Genomic DNA, 8,032 nt, shown 5'->3' on the forward strand with positions numbered 1-8,032 from the left:
ATTATACTTCATCTCTTAAGCATTTTCCTTTTTTCCTGAGATATTTCTCTTTCTTAGATAATTTTTTTTAAAGAAAATTTGTATTAAAATGATAATCTAAGCAGTGGTGATTGGCTGACCAAATACAATGTTAAGAGTCTAAACCTGTAAGCGGGAATTTAGCCAGAAGCTACTGGCACTAACCTCCCAGGAGGTGGCAGGCTTCCTCCACAACATGCTTACCTTATGGCCACTGAAGGGGAAGTAGGAGGCTTCAAAAAGGAAACCCTGTGTGTTGGTGTTGGGACAGAATTACCATAAGGCTTCAAAATAATTCCAGAATCAAAGACATTAGGTCACTGACATGCCATAATCTATAAACGAACAACTGTCAAGCACGTGCCAAGCATCTTCTAGGTTTTCACACAGAAGAGGAGGCAAATAGCTGCCAGCAAGTCCCCTGACTTCAGAGAGGCCTGAGTCATGTGGAGGAGACGGCCATCTTTGCAAGAAGTATAGAAGTATCAGACAGTGTGCCAGCCTGGGCAGGGATTTTCATTCACCCATACTACTACCCCTCCATCCTCCTCCACACAGCGTTACCCACATGACTGGCTTCTTCACCCCTTTTGACTTTTTTCACTTAAAATTTCATATGTCTATGAGTGTTTTGCTTCCATGTATGTGTGCACACTGTGTGCATGAAGTGACCATGGAGGCCAGAAGAGGACGACAGATTTCTCCTGTTAGCTGCCATGTAGGTGCTGGAGGCCTATCCTCTGGAAGAGCAGCCAGTAACCTTAACTACTGAGCCAAGTCTACAGCCCACTTCCCCACTGCCACCTTCTTAAAGCCTTACCCCAAATCTTCATCCTGGGGGGAGGGGTGCTGTCTGCACCACTCTAATCAGCACATCTATCTCTGTCCTGGGTTCTCACTCTCCCTGCCCTGGTGCTTCTTTTCCATGACAATTATCATCTCCTGATGTCCTGTGTCATTGATTTTTTTTTTAATTTTCATTTTTTAAGTTGTATGCTGCCACCAGCATCTAAGCCCCACGAAGGCTCTGGCTCTTGTCTCTTGTGCTCACTGGTACTTCCCCTCGACCCCCAGTACCCAAGCTAGTGCTTTCCACGTGAAACACTTTTTAAAACTTTAAAGTTATTTATTGGAGGTGGTGTGTGTAGTTCATGAGTAGGTCAGAGGGCAACCTGGTGAAAGTCAGCTCTCACCTTCCACCATTGGGTTCTGGGGATAGAACTCAGGTCGTCAGGCTGGGCGACAAGAGCCTTTACTCAATGAGACATCTTTCCAGTGAGCCCCTTCCCCTTCCCCACCACCACCCAGATAGGTCTTAAACAATTGGCTTATGAATGAAAGCGAATAGAGAGAACCATGATGGGCTGAAGCCCCTTGAAGGGTGGTAAGATGCAGAAGAAACACGGAGATGAATGTGGCCTCTGAGGCATGGAGGTATGGGAAAAAACACAAGTAAGGGACATGGGCATAATAATTTCCAGCTTGGTAGACAAGAAGCACTATGCCCATGACAATCAGGCCTGCAGCTGGAAATATTCTTTCTGCAGTTCCTTTGCTTGTGCCAGGGATTAGTCTGTCTGTCTCTCTAAATAATGCCCTTCTCATTAATAATAATAACAATGATGGTGATGATGATGATGATGATGATGATGATGGTGATAGTCCAAATGCTTCCATTGAAGAGTATTAGAAGAATTAGAGAAAATTTACACATCATGTGTCTGGTCCAGAAAAAGTGCTTAAAAAAACCCAAAGCTCTCATTCCAGACCTATCATATACATGGATGTTTGTCAGCCAGGTTAGTTGAAGTGTTTACCAAATGAATCCTAAGTCTTGACTTGAGTCTCTCTTTCTCAGCAAGTGTTCTGTAGCGAGTCCTCTACAAAGGATTATGAAGGTAGTTGTGAAGTGTAAGGCCTTCGGGGCTTCTAAAGATGGGTGTGTTTACACTGGCTTTGAGCCCCTGGTGGAAGTCTGCAGACACTAGCCACGCTCTACACGGTGATCCTGGGGCCGACACCATCAGCCCATCATTTCTGGTAATAAAGTAGGAGACTTCTGCTTTTATAAGATTAAGCTGCTATTTGAAGCTCTCCAGTCTGATAAGTGATTAATGCCGACTTCATAGACAGGGTTTCAGATTCCAAGCACGGCCAAATTTTTTTTTTTTTGGTGGGATTTGAAGCAACACAATTACACTGTTGGTCGGCTCAATCAACTGAAAGAGAGCCAATTCGACTACCCCCTCAGCAAAGCGGAGATAAGGGGAACTGGATAACTGAAGTGTATCTCTCAGAGCATTTCCTGCCAGCTTAGAAGGATTGCCTCTTCACAGTCTTTGTCCTCACAGAATTAAACCTCTCCAAGTGGAAAAGGCACTTGAGGGTAAATACCTTGAAAAATGGGTGTTTATTTTCTCCGTTCAATATGCTTCATCTGGTGCTCCAGGGAAGGGGTTCTTCCTAGCCACCAAGACACTGCAAGGAAAAATGAAGTTAAATGATCAAAACATTAGGGTCATACGAATAAATAAATGGATGTTGAGACTGGAAGAGTATTGTTATGCACAGGTTTAGTAGAACTAGAGATAATGCATGGAAAAAATGGCAGTATCAGAAAATCTCTAGAGGGCTGGAGAGACAGTTCAGTGATTAAGAGTACTTGGTGCCTCTGCAAAGGACTCCATTCCCAGCACCAGCATGGCAGACAACAACTGTCTGTATTTCCAGGTCCAAAGGAGCTGACGTTCTGATCTCTGTGAACATGTCATGTACCTGGTGCCTATACATGCATGCATGCATGCAAAATGCTCATACAAATGATGATGATGATGATGATGATGGTTCCTAAAAGAGAAAAGTTATTATGTTCTTGACATGACAGGGTTTAAAGAGAAATAGAGGAGCATGTATGAAAGGTAACTAGATGTAACTGGATTAAGTGGAGGCAAAGTGAGAGCTGTAACTACTGTAGAAACATAACTATTCTTGGGACTATTAAGTGAGTTTTCTAATATAGAACTTCTGAAGCGACAGGTCATGATTGAAAGTGGGGGTTTGAATTGCAGGTGACTGCCACCATGCCCAGATCTTTATGTGGGTGTCAGGATCCAAATTCAGTTCCTCGTGCTTGCTCAGCAAGTACTCCACCGAGTGTTCCATTTCACCCAGTCCCTTTGATGTCTATGTCTCTGAAGGAACTTCAGAATTTCCTTACAATGTCTAACTAAATATATTTCTATTTAATTAGTTTCTGTACGTGCATTAGCCAATTATTTATTTTTTAATTTTTAAAGGTGTATTCATCATACTTTATATTACGGATGTTTCACCTGCGTATGTATCTATGTGCACCATGTCTGCTATGCTCTCTACAACTGGAGTTATGAATGATTGTAAGCCACCCTATGGTGGGTGCTGGGATTTGAACATGAGTCCTCTGCAAGAGCAATAAGTGCTCTTAGCCTCTGAGCCATTTCTCTAGCCTTGCTATTTTTTTTTTTTTTTTTTAGTTTATCATTTTGCTTTGTTTTATGGGTTGGTTTGATTTGTTTGTTTATTTAGATGGAGACTCAGTATGTAGCCATAGCTGGTCTGTTCACTAGACAGAACAGGCTGGCATCAGATCTGCAGTAATCTTCTTGCTTCTGTCTTTCAAATGTTGGGATTGCAGGTGTGAGCCAGCATGTCTTTTTTGTCTTTTAAGAAGGCAGTTATAACCTGCCCTGAAACAATGAAGTTCTTGCCCACAGTAGCGGATGACTGACAGAGCAGCATGTAGCAGCATGTAGCAGCAGGGTATGTATAGACTACATAGAGTGCTGGGAAGACTATGCAATTTTGTTGCTTTTTTACCATGGGGCGGGGGAGGGAGTAATTTAAAATATACTTCAAAGAGACAAGCTAGCATAACGATTCCCCTGCACCTCTGCACCTCTCGCCCAGTCACCACAATGACTAAATTGTGGCAAATATTTCCTCATCTTGTCACCATCTATATCTGTCCTCCCGGTTTGTTTTGGGGAAATCCCAGTCAGCAAACCTTCTATGCACAAGTAGTTCAGGACACAACTACAGAGGAGAAGAATTCTGAACCAGACTTATTTTAAAAAAAAAAGAACATGAATTTTAATTTTTATATGTCAGCAAATAGAGTCATTGTGCAAATTTTAAGATTTGTTTTATAATAACATTACAATGTTCTTCAAATATATCAAGCAGTGTCTTTACAAACCACGGAGGTGAGAGTGTCATCCAGTACTTAATAGCTGAAGAAAGCTGGCAGTGTTAAAGAATCTGCTCCATTTGTGTTCTTTAAAAGAAGTAGAAAACATGCAGAAACAGAAAGAGGATACTTGCAGCTACCGCTGACTGACATGAACAGTGGATTTGAAAGACACTGAATCTGATGTAACACACAGGGGAAAACCCTGAGGGACATGGGTAAAATGATCCACAGTAACCCCACGAAGATTTTCCAGGCTCTGTGATGCATCAAAATTCCAAAAAGAAAGTCACTTCAAGAGCCTGTGAAAGAAGATTGCCAGCGATGTCAAGGGCTCACTCCCAGCTTCCTTTTTGTTTATATGGTTGCGATATACGATGACCAGCAGAGGGCAGCAGTGCAGCAGTAGCAGCGGTGTCTGTGTAGCCCTGGCTCCACCCAGGGCCACTCCAGCCTTCATTTCACACAGCTCAAACCTGCTATCAGAGCTTTCTCCTCTGACCACTCCAAAGGCGAGTTTGGAAGCACAGAGGAGTAAATGTGTCTCAAGGATACTGTTTATCAAAGTATGTCTCATCCCATCCTCTGGTGGATTGTGGTTTGAAAGCTCAGTTAAACTATGGGGTTTGATGTCTCAGTGAGTAAAGAATGTAAAATGTCTCAGAAATGTTGATTCTAAGTTAAAATAAGTGTATTGAATTAGTTAAAAAAAATCAATCTCTCCCTGTCTCTTTTTCTTTTGCAAGCACTCGTGACACACACACACACACACACACACACACACACACACACACATCTTGCTGTGTAGCCTTCATGGGCCTTGAATTCATAATCCTCCTGCCTCAGCCTCCCAAATGCTGTGTAGTAATTATATGTGTGAAAACACATCCAAGACCCCTGTTCCTTTATTATTTTTTTTTTTTTAAAAACATGGCTGTTAGAATAATTTAAATTTATATTTGTGGCTTTTATCTGTCAGCACATCTCTGGCTATCACTTTATCTGTATTGGACATCTCTGCTCTGAAAACTATGGGTGAGACAGGCAGACCCCATGACAGGCTTCAAATTGGCAGTTTGGGAGACTAGGCCTAAATCTCTGTCTCCAAGAACTGGACAAGTTGGAGCAAGTCCAGACCCTGTCCCTTGGCCTGAGGCAAGGACAAAGGAAGGGTCAGCAGCAGTTTCTAGACTTCCTCAGCGACAGCCCCTAACCCTCAACCCCCATCCTAGCAACGGTTCTGGAACATCCCTAGAGACGGAGCCAATGGATTAAGATAGAGGTCACCTTCCCCTCCCCAGAAGTCCCTTAATGTGCTTTAAATCTGGACTTTGATCTCACTGGGGCACCTACCTACATCATGGTAGACAGTCCCCAGCATGCTGGACTTCTACAGAATAAAACACTCTTTGCTTTTGCATACTATTTGTGTCAGGGGTATCATTCTTTGGTGAGTCATGGACCCTTACATGGGTAGGGCTTGATACTCAGGCATGGCCGCATGGCCACAGTCATTATTTCACACTTACAACACAGGAGGAGGAAAAGGAAAAAGAAGAAGGAAGAGAAGAAGAGGAGGAGGAGGCAGACAATGACACCTTTGTTCCCCTTAGAGTGGACACAGAGATAAGACATTGCACTGTTTTGCTCCGTGCACATCTTTAGAATAGATCAAACGGAAAGGAATTTAGAGCAAATCAAAATAAAGAAGCGGCATCCAGATGAGTCAGAGTCCTAAAGGAAGCCGTGCTCGTGCTTGGTTCTATCCCTGCACTATTCAGCTCTAACTAGTTAACATATTGTTTTGCACACATAAAACTCGGGGGGGGGGGAGCTCTATCAGATGCAACAAAAAGATTCCTAACTAGTACACCTTGGCATTGATGGAGCGGCAAACAAATAGTTAAAACAAAGGTAGCAAGGCTGGGAAAGGGCTTGCCAAGCAAGCATGAGGACCCCAGTTTAGATCTCCAGCATCCATGTAAATAAAACTCACTATAACAGCACAGGCTGTAATCCCAGTATTATAGGGAGGTCCCTGTCCTGCCAACTGAGCAAATCAAGTGAGTTCTAGGTTCAGTGAGAGATTCCCATACCCTTCCCCTTCAGATAAGGTGGAGTACAACTGAAGAAGACATCTGCTGCCAACCTCTGGCTTCCACGTGCACCCACACATACATGCATGTGCGTCAGCATGCACACATACATGTACACACACATACACATATGATGCACACAAAATAAATAAGGAAATTATTCTGCAAGTGAAAAGTAAGCAGCAAGGATATATTAACATGCTATTTGGTGATTAAAAAGAACGATCAGTCAAGGTTTGCTCAAAAAAAGAAGCGGGCATCCTGCGGTTGCTTGATTGTCTTGGGTAGCCCTGTAAAGTTCACTCTGCCTGTTTCTCTGGCTCGGAATCAGCAAGAAAGAGTATTTCCTTATCTCTCTCACTCAAGAGGATTAATTTTCAGAGTTTCTCTTATCTTTAAAGGAGGAGTTCTTGAGGAATCTAAAGCACAAAGTGTTGAGTGCTTGAACTCTGTTAATGAAATCAGAGAAGAGATCAAGAGATCGTGCTACCACTTGAATACACAAGGTAAAGGTCAGTGCTTGAGTCACTAGGGAGTAAATAAGAGAAAACTGAGAATGTTCTCAGCTTCTTGGCTTGGGATCCTTAGACTTAGGAACAGAAGAGTTGACACAGTCTGGTTTGAGGCTCACAAGTCACTTTCGTAACTTTTCTTTTCGCCATCTTTTTTTCTTACCCACAATATGACTTCATGAAACCCTCGGGCTCTGGAGCTCACCAGTCAAGTACTGGATGCCAGTCTGCACTTCATCTGCTGTGAATGCTCTTCACGATCTCCCAGAATGCTCAGCCCCTGCTCCACTCAAAGCAACAACTCGCACAGCCGCAGCATGCTTGGATGCTTAGTAAGTATCCAGCAGGGCCCAAGAAGTCTCCCTTGTAGTGCCGCAACGGAAACGCATTGCTTTGTGGGTATCTGTGTACCGGAACATAAACACGCCACAAGGGCAGAGCTCTATCTTCCTCCTCTGTGTAGCCATTGCGCTCTTCTTCCTCCTCCATTTTTTATTGATAGCCAGTTCTTCTCAAATCTCTTCAAGCTCAGCAGTGAGAATGGTTACCCTTTGTCCCTGATGTACCTTAACCACTGCCCTCATTTCCCCACAACACTTCTCCAGGCCAGCCAGTCCTTTGTGTTTTGCCTTCTCGAAACCTGTCCTCTTTCTCAGATGATCACAGGTTTCATACATGAAACCCTGGTTCCCTGAGCTGTCTACTATCTTTTGTTTCCTAATTCTGCCTTCCAAGCGTCAGTCCTCTTTAGTGGGCTTGTCTAATCCTGGTTATGCTGGGGTTTTTTGTTTTATTTTGTCAACTTGACACAAAGGTCCTATGGGAAGAAGGGACTTAGAATGAGAAAATGTATCCATCAGATTGGCCTGCAGGCAAGTCTGTGGGCATTTTCTTGATAAATGATTGATGTGGAAAGATCCAGCCTACTATGGGCAGTGCCATCTCTGGGTAAGTGGTCCTGGGGTGTATAAGAAAGGTTGAGCGAGGGGTGGTGGTGGTGTACGCCTTTAATCCCAGTACTTGGGAGGCAGAGGCAGGCAGATTTCTGAGTTTGAGGCCAGCCTGGTCTACAGAGTGAGTGCCAGGACAGCCAGGGTAACGGAGAAACCCTGTCTCGGAAAAGAAAAAAGAAAAGAAAAGAAAAGAAAAAAGAGAAGAGAAGAGAAGAGAAGAGAAGAGAA

General features: G+C 43.4%; 2 long non-coding RNA genes across 4 annotated transcripts in view; one reads left to right on the plus strand and one right to left on the minus strand.

Moving 5' to 3' along the window:
- Positions 1-1,123: 1,123 nt before the first annotated feature.
- On the minus strand, positions 1,124-7,224 carry LOC116080795. Of its 2 annotated transcripts, none has more exons than XR_004114608.1 (2): positions 7,057-7,224; positions 1,124-2,496 (listed from the first exon to the last, which is right to left on the minus strand). It is a non-coding gene; the product is annotated as an uncharacterized LOC116080795 (long non-coding RNA). The 2 variants fall into 2 exon arrangements; XR_004114609.1 differs by having other exon boundaries at positions 7,015-7,224.
- The window catches only part of LOC116080796, a 10,096-nt gene continuing 9,193 nt past the window's right edge, over positions 7,130-8,032 (plus strand). The window contains exon 1 of one of the 2 annotated variants that reach the window (XR_004114610.1): positions 7,130-7,183. This is a non-coding gene — a long non-coding RNA (uncharacterized LOC116080796). Of the gene's footprint in view, positions 7,184-7,687; positions 7,800-8,032 lie in introns of those variants that run through there. The other variant, XR_004114611.1, reaches the window with a different exon arrangement.

The sequence above is a fragment of the Mastomys coucha genome, unplaced genomic scaffold, assembly GCF_008632895.1.
Source record: "Mastomys coucha isolate ucsf_1 unplaced genomic scaffold, UCSF_Mcou_1 pScaffold6, whole genome shotgun sequence".
Classification (NCBI taxonomy): domain Eukaryota; kingdom Metazoa; phylum Chordata; class Mammalia; order Rodentia; family Muridae; genus Mastomys; species Mastomys coucha.